The sequence below is a fragment of the Rutidosis leptorrhynchoides genome, chromosome 8 (assembly GCF_046630445.1).
Source record: "Rutidosis leptorrhynchoides isolate AG116_Rl617_1_P2 chromosome 8, CSIRO_AGI_Rlap_v1, whole genome shotgun sequence".
Lineage (NCBI taxonomy): Eukaryota > Viridiplantae > Streptophyta > Magnoliopsida > Asterales > Asteraceae > Rutidosis > Rutidosis leptorrhynchoides.
Genome location: NC_092340.1, coordinates 291,685,707 through 291,707,116, shown reverse-complemented (window position 1 = coordinate 291,707,116; position 21,410 = coordinate 291,685,707). Strand labels below are relative to the sequence as shown.

Below are 21,410 nucleotides of genomic sequence, written 5' to 3'. Positions count from 1 at the left end.
TGCGCCCGATTATGAAATCAAAGGACAAATCCTACACATGGTAACTAATCAATGCCAATATAGTGGTACACCAAAAGAAGATCCAAACGAACATCTTCGAACCTTTAATAGGATTTGTACTCTATTCAAAATCAGAGAAGTTGAGGATGAACAGATATATCTCATGTTGTTTCCCTGGACTTTAAAGGGAGAAGCCAAAGATTGGTTAGAATCGTTACCTGAAGGAGCGATTGACACATGGGATGTCTTAGTTGAGAAATTTCTTAAAAGATTCTTTCCGGCATCTAAAGCCGTGAGACTTCAAGGAGAAATTATTACGTTCGCGCAAAAGCCAAATGAAACATTATATGAGGCGTGGACAAGATTCGAAAAGTTGTTGAGAGGATGTCCTCAGCACAGTTTAGACAGTTATCAAATAGTACAAATATTCTACCAAGGTGTCGACGTTGCTACACTAAAAGACATCGACACAGCAGCTGGTGGTTCCATTATGAAGAAAACTGCAACCGAAGCTCACAAAATTATTGATAACACAGCCTCCCACTCACATGAGTGGCACCAGGAAAAAGATATTTTTCGTTCATCTAAAGAGGCTAGAGCCAATTCTAGCCATGACTTTGATTCCGTTTCCGCAAAAATAGATGCTTTCGAATGACGAATGGAAAAGATGACTAAAGATATTCACGCAATATGAATCAGTTATGAGCAATGCGGTGGACCACACTTAACGAAAGATTGTCACATTGAACAAACGATGGAACAACGAGAGAATGTTTCCTACATGAACCAAAGGCCGGGAAATAATTATCAAAATAATTATCAACCGCCAAGGCCAAACTTTAATCGAAATCAAAACATTCTTTACAATCCAAATGGACCCAACAATAACTCGTACAACCAACAAGGTCCGAATAACCAACCAACTCAAAACAACACTTTCAATCAACAAAGACCTGGCTTGTATAAACCACCACAACAAACCGTATAAAAAAAGTCAAATCTGGAAGGAATGGTACAAAAGCTAATGGAATCTCAAACACAATTTATTACATCTCAAACCCAAACAAATGAGAGGTTTGATCAGTCATTAAGAACTCAACAAGCTTCCATTTTGAATCTAGAAAAACACGTAGGTACTCTTGCTAGCATGATGAGTGAGAGGGAACAAAGAAAGCTACCAAGTGATACTGAAGTAAATCCTCGGAATGAGAATGTTAATATGGTATCAAGGAATTCTGAAAAACCAGCATCAGAAGATGGGAAGGTTTTAGATGTGAGTAACAATGAAGAAGTTACAACACCACCACCACCCGAGTATGTAAAGCCAATGGTGACACCATACAGACCATCCATCCCGTTTCCAAGAAAAGGAGTTGAGTATGAGTAAGTAATAGGTAATAAAGTTTGTGATACCTCTGGAAAGAAGAAGAAGAATAAGAAAGTGCAAGAAACAAAAATCGTAGCAGTAAACCCGGTGAAGACAGTTCCACCAAAACCTCCACCAAGGTTGGGTGATCCGGGTGAATTTATTGTTCCTTGTCTACTTAGTGATTGTGTCATGTATGATGCACTAGCAGATTTAGGTGCAAGTGTGAGTGTTATGCCTCTTTCATTATATAAGAGATTAGGTGTAGGTGAGTTAAGTCCAACGGATATGAGTGTTCGACTCTTTGATCAAACCATTAGGCACCCAGTTGGAATTGCTGAGAACCTACCCGTTCAAGTGGGTAATTTAACATTTCTAGTCGAATTTATTGTCATTGACATAGAAGAGGACTCAAACATTCCTCTAATTTTAGGTCGACCATTCTTAGCGTCCACCGGGGCGTTATTTGATGTAAGAAAGGGTAGAATGACACTTAGTAATGATGAAAAATCGATCACCTTTGTGAGTCGAAAGTCTAAATCTCCACCAACCAAAATCGTTGAACCAACAAAAACGATTGGTAAGAACCATATTGTTTTACCAACTCCAACGGTAGTGCTTAACAATAATAAAACGCCTAAGTGTGGGGAAGATGAAGTAAAACCTAATGATGACCTGATAACAAAGAACCCCGTTGTTGATACGAAATTAAATGACCCCGTTATTAATAGTTCAATGAAGAAACTTATTAAACGGATTCGCGATGCTAGAACCAAGGGGAACTTTAAGTTATGTAACCGGTTAGTATCCAATCTTTCGCCTAAAGAAAAGGCAAAACTAGTTGAATTTGTGGATGTTACACAGGAATCCGACCAATGGCTTAAAGCAAAAGTCACAGATATACAAGTTGTTTATGGTCCAAAAAAAATTTGACAATGAAGTTAATCACAATTTTGACACCACATCTACCTAAGTGTGGAGAGATTCAAATGTTCTAAGAAAAAAATGTTGTCTAGAGTTAGTTGTTCTGTTCTCGTGTAGTTCTGAGAATGGAATCCGATTGGTCTTTTTCACTAGCAGACACTAAAGAACTAGTTTTCTCCCTCCATTCTAAATTTTTTTATTTTGTAGGTTTTGTATGAAATTAATACGCTTTTTAAATTTATGTTTTGTGTGAATTTATAAACAAAAATTTGCTTTATTTCATTAAGTTTAAAAAAATGATTTCTAAAATTCGTCGTGAGTTAAAGACTAGATCATAGAATTGAAATTACTTTACCCAAAGACGGGGCGAAAAATTTTGTTATCATTATTTTTAATATTACTGATCTAAAGTATGCTAAAAACATAAAAAAAACCCAAAAATCTTTGCTTTTAAAACAACCGCTTTAAAACGACAATTTTTAAATTTTGTCGAGGGATGAACTAGGTAAACGTACCGAAACTACCTCTACCTAAAGTAAAAGGAAACAAAATTTTAAAAAATTATTCATTTAAATTGTTTTAATAAATAAAGGTTTTATATATATATATATATATATATATATATATATATATATATATATATATATATATATATATATATATATGTTTGTAGTTTATCTTATGTAAAACAGGGTAAAACAACGCACTTTCAAAGACTGGCATTAAGTTCAGCAAAAGCTACTAATTTTAACGATAAGACGCAAAACATATGTGAAATTACAACAAAAGGAATGAACGATGAGACGCGCCATTTATAATTCGACGAGCTTAGTAATTACAAACTGGGTATTTTTAATCACTTTTCTACACTAATCACCCTCATAAATTTAAATTTTTACTGATTTCTTGCAAATGAGGGCATTGCAAGATCTCAAGTGTAGGGAAGGGTTATAAATTCTCTCGGGTTTACACTTGATTTAATTGCCAAATTTTGTGAAAATTTAAAAAATTTTCAACTAAATGAATTCAAAATCATGTTTATACATATTTATGAACGATAAAACTAGGTATTGACACCGAAATTATTGTTACCTCGGAAAGGACATAAATTGAGAAACAACCCAAAACGCTTGAATTCATTTAAAATGGAATAGAAGAGAATAAAAAGGCAAAGAAAAGAATAAATAAAAGCTAAGTGTGGAAAGAATTTACCAAGTTCTTTAAAACATATATCACATATTTTGTACAAGATTATTGCAGGTACTTTTGCTTTGGACTAAACTAATCAGTTTTACCCGATTTATTGTAATACCTTTGAAAGAATAGATGGATCTACACGATGAATCAATTCCATCATTAAAAGGAAGTAAAGTCTTCTGATAAAGACACGCGCTTCTTGATTTAGGTCAGGAAGTTGTCGTCCAGACCAGCTGTAGGTTGACGAAAAATCTAGAAAAGTCATCTCTAAAATCAGCAGGAAATCCACGGACCTCGGCATCAAACAGGGTCACCAAGTGGTCAGACTTATCTTAACCATGAGAGGATATGTCTCGTAAAATGGGGAGAGCGCCGTGCAAATTAGCTTGATAAGAATAATGAATCAGACCCCCAGAAAAGGATAATCTCCTTAAAGATTAAAAATCATCATTTAATCCTGATATTACTCAATCCTTGAGATTGACCTTAAAGATTGAGAATTACGAACTCATAGAATTCAATAATATCTAAACTCGAGCTTGAACAAGAAAATATTTTGATCAAAATTAAAACCGATTTGTTTTCTAAAAAAACCCTATTTTCAATGAGTTCATTACCATTGAACGTAAAATCCTAAGAATTCATCGAAATTCATTAGGTCACCTGAACCAAATCGGGTGTCAACCCTAAGAACGGTGGTTGCATAGCATGGTCGAAGACAGGACCTTGTGCCAGACCGAAAAATTATAGGGTGATCTTTACTATTGCTCCTACAAAGGATAGTGATTGCATCCGACACGTTTTTTTACCATAATCATCTGCATGTCATTAGACATTGCCTTAACAGTTGCTTGTTCATCGCTTTCCTGTACAACCGGACAGTAGTTTACCGAAAGGTAATATACGGAGCAAGTATACTGGACGTGTTGCTTTCCTAATACAAGGTTAGCAAGTGGGTGACACAAAACCATAAGTTTTGAGCTAAAATTTTAAAATTTGAAACCCACACAACCCACAAAAACATTTTGCAAACACCGATGAAGGGTTATTCCGGAAAACTTATCTAGGATAAAAGCTAGAATGAATTTTCAAAAGATCAAATGTTTTCATAAAGATCAAATTTCCTTAAAGGATCTAAAATTTTATAGTCATGTGGGACTACACATTGTTACTATCATTGTTTATACCGCCGTATCAAAATCACTGATGTATAAAGTGTGAGAATAAAAAAGTGATTCGAGTGAAATGTGATTTAATTTCAAGTTCTGTATTGCTTGAGGACAAGCAACGTTCAAGTGTGGGGATATTTGATAATGCTAAAATGGAACATATATTTCATAGCAATATCCTTCTAATATGTAAAGCTTTTAGTTGTAATTATTCTATTTTAAGTAATAATCGTTTATATTAAATAAGTGCAAAGACAACAGAAGAAAATGAAGCTTTAAAGACGCAAATGACCAAAAAGCTCAAATGTACAAGATACAATCTAAGTGGTTCAATTTATTGATGAATAATGTTTAAAAATGACAAAAGTACAAGCCGCGAAACGTAAAATACAAGATATCTAAGCGTACGAAAAGACGTTCGAAAATCCGGAACTGAGACATGAACCAACTATCAACGTACGACTCAACGGAGCTAAAAGTACAAGTCAACTATGCACAAGAATATAATATAATATAATATATATATATATATATATATATATATATATATATATATATATATATGAAATTATATATTATTATATTATATATTATAATATTCAGCAGCCCACGTTTAACTCAATTGGTGAGCTGGAATCCGAAGCTCCGCACTCGCGGAGCTGTACAGTTCAAAGTGGGCCTATAAAAGCTCACGCATTCTGCTCTAATTCTGCATCCCCTGATCTATCTATCTCTCTCAATTTATATTTATATTTATATTTTATAATTTTAATTTTAATTTTAAGTTAATAATAATAATGTTATTGTAAGAATGTTTTAAGGTTTTGTAAGTCGGAACTCTGTCCGTATAACGCTACGCGATTAAATATCACTGTAAGTTATGTTCTTCCTTTTTCAATTAATGTATCGTAACTAAGTTATTATTATGCTTATTTGAGCCAAAGTAATCGTGATGTTGGGATAAATATTAAGATGGGGTTATTGGATTTTGTACCATAATTAGGGTTTGGACAAAAGACCGACACTTGTGAACATTGGACTATTGACTATTAATAGGTGGGGGGTATTGTCTAATTGAATGACAACTCATTGGAACCTGTCGAACCTATCTTCAAATTAGTAAATCTAATAATTATTAAGATGATTACGAATGTCCTATTTAGTGACATTTATACGACATCGTTTACAATCATTTAATTAATCAATTGGATTGGGTAATTGATTATTCATTATGGCCAAGTGAATAAATTAATGTATCATGGACAAATTAAAACAGGGGTGGATTACATACAAGGATAATTGGTGTAATTGTTAACAAATTATTAAAACCTTGGATTACACGCGGTCGATAACCTGGTGTAATTATTAACAAGTATTAAAACCTTGTTACAGTTTGAATTCCTAATTAGTTGGAATATTTGAGTTCGAGAATAAGGTTAATTTGACGATCATTTTATAATTATGACCGATGGACAATTATGGACAAAACCAGATAGGTATCAATTAAACCAGGACAAAGGACAATTAACCCAGAGAAATAAATTAAAATCAAAACGTCAAACATCATGATTACAAAAATTTAAACAAGCATAATTCATTTATTGTATTTCTCATCGTACTTTTAATTATTGTCATTTTATTATTCGAAATTTTATATATCGTCATTGTTATTTATTTTACACATTTTAATTATCGTCATTTATCTTTACGCTTTATATAAAATCGACAAACCGATCATTAAACGGTAAAACCCCCCTTTTAATAATAATAACACTTATATATATATATATATATATATATATATATATATATATATATATATATATATATATATATATATATATATATAGTACGTAATCACTAGCTCCCTGTGGAACGAACCGGACTTACTAAAAACTACACTACTCTACGATTAGGTACACTGCCTATAAGTGTTGTAGCAGAGTTTAGGTATATCCCATTTGTAAATAAATAATTAAAACTTGTGAAAATTGTATCGTATTTTGTAATAAAAATAATAGTATTTCGTATACACCGCTACACACATCAGTATATATAGTAAAAGATATATATATATATATATATATATATATATATATATATATATATATATATATATATATATACACACACTAGGTTTACGAGCCTGTACGTTGCACGTTGGGTATAATATTATTTCAAAGATATAGCATACATAAAATATATTAGTAACATAACATTAAAACATATATTATGTTTCATATATCTGATACGAATTGTAACATCCCGCATTTTTCCGTTAAATTATTTTAACGCCCGTCTTTTTATTTTAAATAATTTCCTTCGTAACTAGATTCGTATCCTCCGCTAGCTAACATTCTATATATATTTTTTTGTTATTGGATTATAACGTCTCCCGTACTCTCGTGTAATTTAAAATAATTCGTTTAGTTAATTCCCGCACCCGACTACAAACTTGAAGGATTAATCTTGTCACTCGGGCAAACTTGACTAACTAGTAACTCCTCACCACCACACACTTCATTTCATCACCTCCTTCCTCTTTTTCTTTCTTCCCTTTTATGCTCTCAAACACCTAAACCATTGATTCATCATCTAAATTCGGATTTGGAAGCTAACATCAAAACAAATTACATATTTGGAATCCTCTCTTCATCCTCTACAACTTGATACCAATTTCATCTCATTTGGGTAACTTTCTAAAATCACTGGATTTTGTGTTCTTGATGTTTTTGAATTATAAAGTTGTTAATTAGTGTCTATGGCTCAAGTCTAACATGAATATATGACTTGTATGCTCGATTTGTTGTTTTGGAGTAACTAGCATGATCTTGAAAATGGGTTTGCTTAATCTTTGATTTTGGATGAGTTAATATTGTTAAGTTGTTTAAGTTCATGTTTTAATTGTGTTACTAGTATCACTAGCTTCGTTTTGATGTGTAGGTTGATTAAGAAAACTTCAAATACATGATTAGTGATTTTTGAGAATTTTGATTAGGGTTTGATGAACTTGAAATGAACTTTTGATACTTTGAATGCCATGAAATGTTGTTAGTAAGTATTTAGTTGTATTGCATGAGTAATTACCTTCGAAACGGCATATCACATGTGTGGATTGGATTCCCGAATCATGTAATGCATTTTAAGAACTTGAAACTTTGAAAATGGACCTTGAATGACCACTTGGCGAGAAATTAGTTATTGTAAATGATGTTTCGCTTGATGAAAAGTAGTTAGTTGTGTTCCTTGTCAAAAGAGCTTTCCAACGATATAAGATACGCATTCTAAGTGTTTACAGTTTGTGTTTTGTGTTTGTTTGAGTTTTGATTTGGGACTTAGACAATTGAGACTGGCCAGGTACCAGCACACGTTAAGTGCCGCGGCGCGACCAGCCTATGTCGCGGCGCGACATTAGGCTTGTCCAGGTTCTGACCCACTTGTCAATTATAAGAAAAATGTGTGGCATGCTATGGACCTCCGATTCACATGTAACATGTTCTAACATGCTTATATATGAATAACTAGCACAGAAAAATAGTTCGGGACCCGACCCGAACGTGTTGACTTTTGTTGACTTTGACCCGACCAAAGTTTGACTTTTTGTCAAACTTAAACAAATGATTATGCAATCTTTTATAACTTGTTTCTATGCTTGTATCTTGCATGAAATTTGACAAATTGTTTCACATGATACATAATCGAGTCGTAACGAGCCATAGGACTAATTGAACATCTTTGACCGATCGTGTTTACCGTTATTGATACAACCCTAATTGTTTAGGTCAAGACTAGCGTTTGTACTTTGCATGTTACTTGTTGAAGTACCTTTTTTCCTCTCGCACTCCAGGTGAGATCATAGTCCCACTTTTACTCTTTTGAACTTACATTTGGGATGAGAAAACATAAACATTTCTTTTTAACTAAGTGAACACAAGTAGGGGAAAATAAACATTCTACATACGAGTTTAGAACACAATCTTCAATTCGATTATCATTAGTTACTCTTGTAGTGTGTAAGTGTAGGCGTGAACTTATGTTGTATGGCCATATGGGTTTGACAAACCCTCATCTCGGACGGTTCGCTACCGTCTACGGATGAAATATATTTTCGAGAAACAGTGTTGTTCTAGCACTATTAATGGGGTTCAACGGATGGAATGTTAAGCCTTGATAATTGGGAGCTCGTGAATATTAACTTTTAGAATGTACTACTATTTCATCAATGTTGCAAATCTTGTGGTTCGACTTACTTTTACTCACTTACTTACTTAAACCTATGATTTCACCAACGTTTTCGTTGACAGATTTCTATGTTTTTCTCAGGTCTTTGAACGATATGTAAAACATGCTTCCGCTCATTATTTTGATACTTGCATTGGATGTCGAGTATATGTGCATACATGGAGCGTCTATTGACTTTATTTAAAACTGTGTCGCCTAGGTTTCATTTGTACTTATAACTTTGTAACGAAACTTTTGGTTGAACAATTCTTGTAAACTTGGGAACAATCTTTATTTAAGAAATGAAGGCGACATTTTTTTGGTCAAACGTCATTTTAAAGACTTACGACCACGCAATGGGACCTAAGTAGTCGGCGCCGTCAATGACGATTTGGTCGGGTCGCTACAAGTGGTATCAGAGCATTGATTGTAGGGATTTAGAGTTCATTGGTGTCAACCCCGAGTCATAGGGTACATTAGTGAATCTAGACTACAACCGGCATATAGACTTGAAGTAGGAATTACTTGACTAATTGTGCATTTATACTCAAACGTTTATACTCATAACTAACTCTTGATTCATCTTAATCTCACATTGTTTAAATTGATTGACACGCCACCTTGACTTTATAGAATAATGTCGAATGCACATATGAATCAGGGTAATATAATTTCCGGGATTATATTATGGTGACTCATATGAACGTTCCGACATTATGACATAAAGAATTTAAGGCGAGTCAAGGAAAAATTCTCTCTCTATCCTTATTCCATGCCACGGTTAGTATTGTTGAGAATACTAATCAACGATGATCTTGTGTCATGAAGGAACAATGGCTCACCAAGGCCAACACAATACTCCTCTCGAAACTCTAAAACAAGCTCTTCAACGAATGATAACCACCGCCGTGGGTGCGGCCATGGCCGATCACTTTTTCAACAACAACAATCATGGAGCCGGTAATTCAAGCGAAAGTTGCTCCTACAAAAACTTCATGAAGTACAATCCTCCCACTTTCGATGGAACTGGGGGACCGGTTGCTCTCACCCGATGGTTTGATCAAACGGAAGCCGTTTTTACCATAAGTGGTTGTCAAGACCAAGATAAGGTCAAGTTTTCCACCCTCACTTTCACCGGCGTTGCTCTCTCATGGTGGAATAAGTATGTACAATCGGTGGGTATCGATGAAGCCCACACACTCTCTTGGACCGAATTAAGAGAAAGATTGATCACCGAATACTTCCCGCGTAACGAAACTCGAAGGCTCGAACAGGGGCTAAGAAATTTAAAAACGGTCGGGAATGACCTCGAAGCTTATAATCAACGGTTTGTCGAACTAGCCTTAAGTTGCCCGAACCTCATGACTCCTGAATCCCTAAGAGTTGAACTTTACATGGAAGGCCTCCCAAAGAGCATTCACCACGAGGTAGTATCATCCAAACCCGCTAACCTGCAAGAGGCTTTAACAATGGCCCTCCAGATTATGGGAATGGTGGGTGAAATTAAAGTGCCGGCACTTACGGCCGAGAAACAATCGGGCGGCAACAAAAGAAAATGGGAAGCCTCTCAATCAAATAACTACAATCACAACAACTTCGTCAAGAAACCTTTCACCTCCGGCGGCAAGAAAGGGTATGCCGGAAACCTGCCCTACTGTAACAAATGTCGCAAACATCATTTGGGTGAATGTGGCAAACCATTTTGCATCAGGTGTCAAAGAAGTGGCCATGTGGCCCATATTTGTAAAAGTACCGTTACCGTCGCTCAAAAGACGCCCAATGCTCCAAGGGCGGTTGTTTGTTTCGAATGTGGCCAACCGGGTCATTATAGGAATGCGTGCCCAAAGAAGAAAGCCAACCCCAACGCACGCCGTTGAACTTTCAACATCGACACCTAGGATGCCCGAGACGACGATGGACTAGTCACGGGTACGTTTCTTCACAACAACCCGCATATTTTATACTTATTCGATTCGGTTACCGTTAGACATTTTATAACCAAGGCTATGACTCGTACTCTTTGCACTCCACATTTTTCCATTAAATACTACTTAGGCAATTTAAATGACCAACGGAAAAATATTGTGTACCTATAAATTTTATCGGAGGATATACGTTAAACTTATTGGGTGGATAATTTGAATTGTGACTTGACACCTATAGAACTAAGGAGCTCAAAACCTATTCGTTAAGGAGAAATGTTTCCCTACAATTATGTATAGATCATTGGAACTAAGTAACTTTCGGTTGAAAACCGATACCCTCTTCCTCGTATCCATGACCTCATGATTATTTACATGAATCTCGCGTATATTCCAACCGACCTCTGTTCCGGTTATCATCAATTGAGAGATCAGGGAGAAGATGTCTCCTAACCCGCTTTTAGAATTTGCTACGATAGTGGTAAATTTCTTTTAGTACCGTTCGATTATCTAGGCCTCCGCCCGTATTCATAGGCCTCCTGAACCGCGTTTGTAAACTTATCTAGATGAATCCGTTATCGTATTTATAGATGATGTCTAAAGCTATTTAAACAAAGAAGAAAACGAACAACGTCTCCGACTTACGCTCGAACTCTTGAGAAAAGAGCAACTCTATACCGAATTCTCCAAGTGAGAATTTTGGTTAAACGAAGTTTAATTCTTAGGCCATGTTGTTGGTAGTCAAGGTATTGAAATAAGTCTCAAAATCGGAACCACACGTAATCGGGAAACCCTCACAACTCTGAATTGTATTCGTAAAATCTTAGATCTCGCCGGTTGTTACCGAAAAATTTATTTCCGACTTTTCTCGTGTTGCACGACCTTTAACCTCGTTAACTCACTAAGGAAAACTTAAACCTCTATGTGCCCGAATCTTGAACGTGATTATTCACACCAACCTTACTAGCTTAACTTGTATAGCACATAATGGAACTCAATATGGAAATATTTCTACATGAACGCCTGAGAGGCATACTCTCTCGACACGAAATAAAGGAAACTGAAATTCGTTATTTAGCACGAAGAATTTGGAATACTTAATTATGGATCCGATCAATTTTCTCGTCATCACGTACCACATTACATAACTCTGTTATTTCATTGTTACCGTCTGATATTACTGGAACTTAAGGTAACACACAATCCCAGGATGCTTCTTTCTTCTTTGACTTATCGTCCTCATGCTCCTGATACGGCCAACTACCACTCAAACCCGAACTATACAACTACGTGTACTATCTCATTTCCCCACCCAGTCCCAACATTTGACCACTAGATGCGCGATATGGCTACCTCAAGGTATAAACTCACCCTGTTCTAAGTCCTCATTTCACTCCTATCTTTTTCGCTCGTACTTTAGTATAAGGAAATCTTTTATTCTAAATTCTCCATGGAGGGAGAGACTCTTCACGTTACACTAGTATTTCGCCATAAGGGTGAATAGTCCTAACGAACGTTTCCAGAAACCGATAAGAAACTTGCTCTAGCGAACGTTTTCAAATCGATAAATCTTCCGCGGCGCGGGAATCCTTGAGAAACAGAAACTTGTCCCAACCAACGTTCCGAACCCTAACTAACTTGTTCGAGCATATCTTAAGAAATTCTTTTCCAACACGGTGTACCATTGTCAATTATCCCGGATCGAAATACCCGTTTCACTTCTAGGGTTACAAGAAGCCTTAGGAACACGTTTAGACATGAGTACCGCGTATCATCCACAAACTGACAGACCAAACAAACGTACAATTTACATCTTGGAAAGACATGTTACAAACTTGTATTGTCGCCTTTAGTTGATCCCTCTTACAACAGTAGTTACCACTCGTGTATTAACGCCGCTCTCTTCGAAACCTTACATCACCACAAGTGTTGTTCTCCTATTTAGTTGGACCGAAGTAGATGACAAGCAAATCATCAGATCCGACATCATTTAATAAATAACCGTTGAGATAGTTCAGGTCCGAGAAGGGCTCAAGACGACCTGTAGTCGCCAAAAGGGCTATACCAATATTCGACGTAAACCTCTCAAATCCCAAGTCAGTAACCGTGTAGTATTGAGAACCCACACCTTGGGAAGGTGAAATCCATTTCGGGAATCGAGGAAAGTTATATCCGCAATATTGATCCTTTTGAAAATCTTGGGGCGTATTAGAACCGCCTCCTACCGTTTAGATCTCCTGACTCAATTAAAGTTTCCGTTTACCTTACATTTCGTGTAACAAACTTAGAGACGTGTCCTGCCGAACAGGAACGTGCTATCCTTCTAGATAAACCTACTATTGATGACAAACTCCCCTCCATGGGAAAACCGGTTGAAATAGTGGATCGTAAACCAAGCCTTAATACAATGTGAAACACCGACTATCCAAATTCGTGGAAATGCCCAAGGACATATCTTCACTTATTCATAGCATTGACAACGCAAGGTCTTGAGGAAGAGACATCGAATATTGCTTCCAACTAAATTTCGGGACGAAATTTATTTCAAGGTGTGGGTAATGTAACATCCCGCATTTTTCCGTTAAATTATTTTAACGCCCGTCTTTTTATTTTAAATAATATCCTTCATAACTAGATTTGTATCCTCCGCTAGCTAACATTCTATATATTTTTTTTTGTTATTGGATTATAACGTCTCCCGTACTCTCGTTTAATTTAAAATAATTCGTTTGGTTAATTCCCGCACCCGACTACAAACTTGAGGGACTAATCTTGCCACTCGGGCAAACTTGACTAACTAGTAACTCCTCACCACCACACACTTTATTTCATCACCTCCTTCCTCTTTTTCTTTCTTCCCTTTTATGCTCTCAAACACCTAAACCATTGATTCATCATCTAAATTCGGATTTGGAAGCTAACATCAAAATAAATTACATATTTGGAATCCTCTCTTCATCCTCTACAACTTGATACCAATTTCATCTCATTTGGGTAACTTTCTAAAATCACTAGATTTTGTGTTCTTGATGTTTTTGAATTATAAAGTTGTTAATTAGTGTCTATGGCTCAAGTCTAACATGAATATATGACTTGTATGCTCGATTTGTTGTTTTGGAGTAACTAGCATGAACTTGAAAATGGGTTTGCTTAATCTTTGATTTTGGATGAGTTAATGTTGTTAAATTGTTTAAGTTCATGTTTTAATTGTGTTACTAGTATCACTAGCTTCATTTTGATGCGTAGGTTGATTAAGAAAACTTCAAATACATGATTAGTGATTTTTGAGAATTTTGATTAGGGTTTGATGAACTTAAAATGAACTTTTGATACTTTGAATGCCATGAAATGTTGTTAGTAAGTGTTTAGTTGTATTGCATGAGTAATTACCTTCGAAACGGCATATCACATGTGTGGATTGGATTCCCGAATCATGTAATGCATTTCAAGAACTTGAAACTTTGAAAATGGACCTTGAATGACCACTTGGTGAGAAATCGGTTATTGTAAATGATGTTTCTCTTGATGAAAAGTAGTTAGTTGTGTTCCTTGTCAAAAGAGCTTTCCAACGATATAAGATACGCATTCTAAGTGTTTACAGTTTGTGTTTTGTGTTTGTTTGAGTTTTGATTTGGGACTTAGACAATTGAGACTGGCCAGGTACCAGCACACGTTAAGTTCCGCGGCGCGACCAGCCTATGTCGCGGCGCGACATTAGGCGTGTCTAGGTTCTGACCCACTTGTCAATTATAAGAAAAATGTGTGGCATGCTATGGACCTCCGATTCACATGTAACTTGTTCTAACATGCTTATATATGAATAACTAGCACAGAAAAATAGTTCGGGACCCTACCCGAATGTGTTGACTTTTGTTGACTTTGACCCGACCAAAGTTTGACTTTTTGTCAAACTTAAACAAATGATTATGCAATCTTTTCTAACTTGTTTCTATAATTGTATCTTGCATGAAACTTGACAAATTGTTTCACATGCTACATAATCGAGTCGTAACGAGCCATAGGACTAATTGAACATCTTTGACCGATCGTGTTTACCGTTATTGATACTACCCTAATTGTTTAGGTCAAGATTAGCGTTTGTACTTTGCACGTTACTTGTTGAAGTACCTTTTTTACTCTCGCACTCCAGGTGAGATCATAGTCCCACTTTTACTCTTTTGAACTTACATTTAGGATGAGAAAACATAAACATTTCTTTTTAACTAAGTGAACACAAGTAGGGGAAAACAAAATTCTACATACGAGTTTAGAACAAAATCCTCAATTCGATTATCATTAGTTACTCTTGCAGTGTGTAAGTGTAGGCGTGAACTTATGTTGTATGGCCATATGGGTTTGACAAACCCTCATCTCGGACGGTTCGCTACCGTCTACGGATGAAATATATTTTCGAGAAACAGTGTTGTTCTAGCACTATTAATGGGGTTCAACGGACGGAATGTTAAGCCTTGATAATTGGGTGCTCGTGAATATTAACTTTTAGAATGTACTACTATTTCATCAATGTTGCAAATCTTGTGGTTCGACTTACTTTTACTCACTTACTTACTTAAACCTATGATTTCACCAACGTTTTCGTTGACAGATTTCTATGTTTTTCTCAGGTCTTTGAACGATATGTGAAACATGCTTCCGCTCATTATTTTGATACTTGCATTGGATGTCGAGTATATGTGCATACATGGAGCGTCTATTGACTTTATTTAAAACTGTATCGCCTAGGTTTCATTTGTACTTATAACTTTGTAACGAAACTTTTGGTTGAACAATTCTTGTAAACTTGGGAACAATATTTATTTAAGAAATGAAGGCGACATTTTTTTTGGTCAAACGTCATTTTAAAGACTTACGACCACGCAATGGGACCTAAGTAGTCGGCGCCGTCAATGACGATTTGGTCGGGTCGCTACACGAATGAAACATATTTAAAAAATAGATTATACTTGATGGATCTCATATTAAAGTAACATAATTCAAATATTTAAAAAAAACATTAAACAAACATAATAATTAATAGATATCATACAAATGAAAATTATTTAAAATATTTCTTCAATTAGATCTATAAATGTTGCAAGACTTCTTTGTATACTACATTTTTTGTTGTGTTGAATAGTTTGTTATCCTTGTCTAAGATTAATATCTTGATTCCTTAACGATTAGTAACCCGAGATGGTGCAATGTATAGTTGTCCATGATTAAAAACCGATTTTTGAAGAAATAAACCGACACGCGATAGTGATTGTCCTTGACTTTTATTTATTTTCATATATATATATATATATATATGTACATATATATATATATGTATATATATGTACATATATATATATATATATATATTCTATCATTAATGATTTTAAATATTTCATCACTGAGAGCAAGAGCTGCCCGTTTCTGATAACATTCCGTCTTAATCTTCAGTAGACTTCAAAAACAGACATATGTGTGTATGAGGGAAGCCACGTTTTTGAAATTCAGTTGTGTAAACAACTGCAGTGAAAAAGTTAAATAATTAAAGTTATATTAAAAAAAAAGTTAGAATTTTAGTGAATATACACTTAATGAATATCAAGATATTCATTGAAAATATATGTTTCAACCTCGCCTAAGACATGATTCTCTTTGAAGTCTTGTATCATACTTTCTAGCTTCATTTCAAATAGTGTACACAATATTTTGGTTATGTCTCCGGGTCTGAAATTCCGATTGTGCAAGAAACGGACAATTTCGTGCCACTTTGGATTGCGAGTAATATTTATGAACACGTTGGATTGCATCATATACGTATAACTTATGATAAAAGTTCATAGGAGACATGAGTGCAAGAAGTCAACAAGACATTTAAAAAAGTCAACAAAACATTAAAAAAAGTCAAACTGAGAGCCGGATATTTCAATCTTACATATTTTTAATAACCTAAAAGGTGGGGAATAAGATCATTTTCAATTGGTAATAATTGCGAAAAGGGGGGATATCTTCATTACCTTCAAAATCCATGCTTTCTGATTTGACTCCCTTTTCCAGGAAACCGCATAATCTGTATCGTCAAGTACGTTGCATATAAAAATATACCTAAGATTGAGAGATTGTAATTGAAAGAAAATGAAGTGGCTGAAAGAGAAGATGGAAGATTATATTATTTAAAATTAAAAGGAAAAATAAGTTTAGAAATATACAATATCATTAAATAAATCACTATGAAGAAATGTTTATGAAACATAATTGAGAAAAAAATTAAACTTGGCCAAAATCTTGATTTGAATTAGAGAGAAAATTAGATATGGAGAAAGAAGATGAGGAAGAGAGACAGATTTAGGAGTTTTTTGAGTTTGTAGATCTAAGCATTTGATTTTAAAAAAATTATAGAGAAAGAATTAAGAATCTTTCATTTCAAATTTCAAATTTTAAAAACCTACGCACATACATTGAAATTTCTTGGTAGATGTGTGTACTTGAGTGGTTTTTTGAATAAAAAGAATTTTTTTGTCACATGGTGATAGACATATCGTGTAAAAAGTAAGTCTTGGTACATTCCCCATGCACTTAGACAATTTAAAAAATTAATTAAAAAATTAAACTAAAGTCATGTGGATGGCTGATGTGGTCTATGTTTTACAATTTAAGGTTTAGTTTGAGGTAAATAAAACAACAACAAAATTGTAATATGTATAGATTTTTTTTAGACAAACCTGTCTCCTATGTGGCCCTTAAATCATGGGTTATTCAAAAATTGGCCTAAGTAATACCATTTTATACTAAAACCTCTCTCGTATGCGTTGCATGGGGAATAAGCAGCAAAGGTTCTATAGTATTTTATATTGTAAATGAAATAAGTAATATAGACGGTCATTGTCGAAAAGAGTGTCATGGGCTAAATTTGAAAAGTACGTAGAATACACATCACAAAAACGTTGATAAATTATGTTATAACATTTGTTCATAATTCGCTCAAATGTTTCCGCACTATTTTCTTTCCTATTTGAAGATGTACCACCCATAATACACATAAACTGCACAATAAAATAAAAGTATAAGAATGAAATGTTAGAATCTAAATAAACGGAATGATGATCTGTAATATTTTGGAAACTCTTTATATTGAAATGTAATATATATTGAAATTATTTAATTTCACAAGTTTACTAAAAACATATTTTGGAAAATTATTTTAAGATCGGCCCAACAAAAATATTTGAAGGGCAACAAATGTTTAAAAACATGGAATTTTAAATGTTAAACTCAGTAAGTCATATTCATGCTGAAAACATGGTTAATATATTTCCAAAAGTAAAGATACCAAGGTAAATTGAAACCATTCCATTAACATTATAATAATAGCTAAACAATCAAATGTTTAGTAAGTAGCAAAATAAACATAATATCACATAGTTTGAAGGAAGAATCAGTAAGATAATTATACAAAAATTTAGGACATGTTTTTGATTCAGTTCATAAAAAAGGAACACAAACATCATATTTTCAACGACTAACATTCCTTCGTCCACTTGATCTTTTCACCCTCTTTGTCACATTCTTAAGCACAAACATTGATTTACTCGGCATGTAGACAACTTCACATTCATCACCAAATCCAAGGTTGTTTTTTTTTCTTCAGAAAAGGCAGCCAGCCACCAAAAATGCTCAACTTTGGTGGTTTTGAACCTTTATTCGGTATGAAGCACCACATCACTTTAACGCCATATGCGTTAAAAATGTCCACATAATCACCATTTTCAACTCTAGGAATGTTATAGAACTCAGGTGGAATACGCTATATAAAACCAAATAAAAAGTACAACATTAGAAAATATTTTAGTGGAATATGAATGAAATCTTTGTGTAACATATAGAAATTATAAATAAAATAAATATTAAGAATAAAAATGTGTTAATGAAATTGAGTTTGAGCACATCAGTTAATTTAAAAAGAGAAGAATCATACTGATGTTTCGCGAGGTGTATATAAAATAGCTATTAATTTTAGCAGGAAATACTATTAAATACGATACAATTTTACACAAGATATTTATTTATTTATTGAATGGATATACTTAACCCTTGCTACAACACTTATAGGCAGTGTACCTAATCGTACAGTAGTGTAGTTTTTAGTAAGTCCGGTTCGTTCCACAGGGAATCTTTTTAAACAAAGCTTAACGCTATATTAGTTTACTTTTATAAAAATACAAATATATATATAAGTAATATTATTATTATAAAGGGGGGTTTTTACCGTTTAATGACCGGTTTGTCGATTTTAAAACTTTAGTCGCAGTTAAAACCAAATGTAAAATAATAAATACAAGACTTAAATTAAAGCGTAAAGTAAATAACGATAATGAAATTGCGAATAATAAAAGTGCGATAAAATAAACTTGCGATAATTAAAAAGTACGATAATTAAAAGTGCAATTAAATACAATAACAATAAAAATGCGATAATTAGAAGTGCAATTAAATATAAAATAAAGGAAATTAAATATGAAATAAAAGAATTATGCTTATTTAAACTTCCGTAATCATGATGGTTGACGTGTTGATTTTAGTTTTATGCCCATGGGTTAATTGTCCTTTGTCCTGGATTATTTAATATGTCCGTCTGGTTTTTGTCCATAACAGTCCATCAGTCATAAATATAAAGTGCGAGTGTCCTCGTCAAATTATTCTTATACCCGAAGTTAAATATTCCAACTAATTGGGGACTTAAACTGTAACAAGATTTTAATACTTTGTTTAATAATTACACCAGGATGTCGACTGAGTGTAATCCAAGGTTTTAATATTTTGTTATCAATTATACCAAGTGTCCTTGTACATAATTTCACCCCTGTTTTAATTATTCTAGTGGCTATTAATCCATTCCCGTGTCCGGTTAAATGAACGATTATTCGTACATATAAATACCCTGCCCATCGTGTCCGATCGAGTGTATATGGTAATTTATAGGGACGCCCAATTGTAAATCTTTATATTAACATTAACAAACTATCATTTAGTTAAACAAATATAAAGCCCATTAATAGCCCATAGTCTAATTTCCACAAGTGTCGTTCTTTTGTCCAAACCCCAATTATGGTACAAAGCCCAATTACCCAATTTTAGTAATTAGCCCAACATCATGATTACTTCGTTTTAAATAAGCATAATAATAACTTAGCTACGAGACATTAAATTAAAAAGGTTGAACATAACTTACAATGATTAAAAATAGCGTAGCGTTACACGGACAGAATTTCGACTTACACCCTTACAATATTTGCTAACATACCCTTATTATTAGGATTAAAATTAAAATTAAAATTAAAATATAAATTATATATATATATTTTACGATATAGATAGAGAGATGGATATATATGTTATGAAAAATGATCAGAATTCGGTTGGCTTTATAGGGAGTTTCAAACTTTGGGGCTCCGCGACTCGCGGCCCTTTTTGCCTTCAAACTCCGCGAGTCGCGGAGTTTGTAAATACAGCTCACAACTTTGGAGTCTTTCTTGCCGACGGATTTTTATTATTAATATAATATATAAATAATTATAAGAATTATTTAAATATTATATTATATTTATGTGCATAGTTGACTTGTAATTTTTAGTCCGTTGCGTCGAGCGTTGAGAGTTGACTCATGTCCCGGTTTCGGATTTTCGAACGTCCTTGCGTACAATTTAATATCTTGTACTTTGCGTTTTGAATCTTGTACTCTTGTAATTTTGAGACGTTTCTTATCAATAATTGGAACCTCTTTGATTGTCTTTTGTACTTTTGAGCATTTTGGTCGTTTGTGTCTTCAATTCGTCGAATCTGTCTTTTGTCTTCACCTTTTATTATTTAAACGAATATCACTTGTAAATAGAACAATTGCAACTAAAAGCTTGTCTTTCTTGAGGAATAATGCTATGAAATATATGTTCGTTTTTAGCATTATCAAATATTCCCACACTTGAGCGTTGCTTGTCCTCAAGCAATATCGTCTTGAAATACTAGAATCACTTCTTTATTCTTCACACTTTGTACAGCAGTGATTTCTATACGGCGGTATAAACAATGGTAGTAACGATATGGTTTACAGTCCCACATGACTATAAAAATTTAGATCCATTAAGGAAATTGGATCTTTATGAAAACATTTGATCTTTTGAAAATTAAATCTAGTTTTTACCCTAGATAAGTTTTCCGGAATAACCCTTCACCGGTGTTTGCAAAATATTTTTGTGGGTTTGGTGGGTTTCAGATTTGAAAATTTTAGCTCAAAACTTATGGTTTTGTGTCACCCACTTGCTAACCTTGTATTTGGAAAGCAACACGTCCAGTTTACTTATCCCGTATATTACCTTTTGGTAAACTACCGTCCGGTTGTAAAGGAAAGCGTTGAACAAGCAACTGTTAAGGCAATGTCCCCTGACATGCTTTTAATTATGGTCTATAACGTGTCGGACGCAATTACTATCCTTGGTAGGAGCAATAGTAAAGCTCACCCTTATGATTTTTCGGTCTGGCACAAGGTCCTGTCTTTGACCATGCTATGCAACCACCGTTCTTACGGTTGACACCCGATTTGGTTCAGGTGACCTAATGAATTCCAGG

General features: G+C 34.2%; 1 non-coding gene across 1 annotated transcript; it reads right to left on the bottom strand.

The window, feature by feature from the left end:
* Nucleotides 1–295: 295 nt before the first annotated feature.
* LOC139865381 (small nucleolar RNA R71) lies at nucleotides 296–402 on the bottom strand. Its single transcript, XR_011764905.1, has one exon. It is a non-coding gene; the product is annotated as a small nucleolar RNA R71 (small nucleolar RNA).
* Between the last annotated feature and the right edge of the window lie 21,008 nt (nucleotides 403–21,410).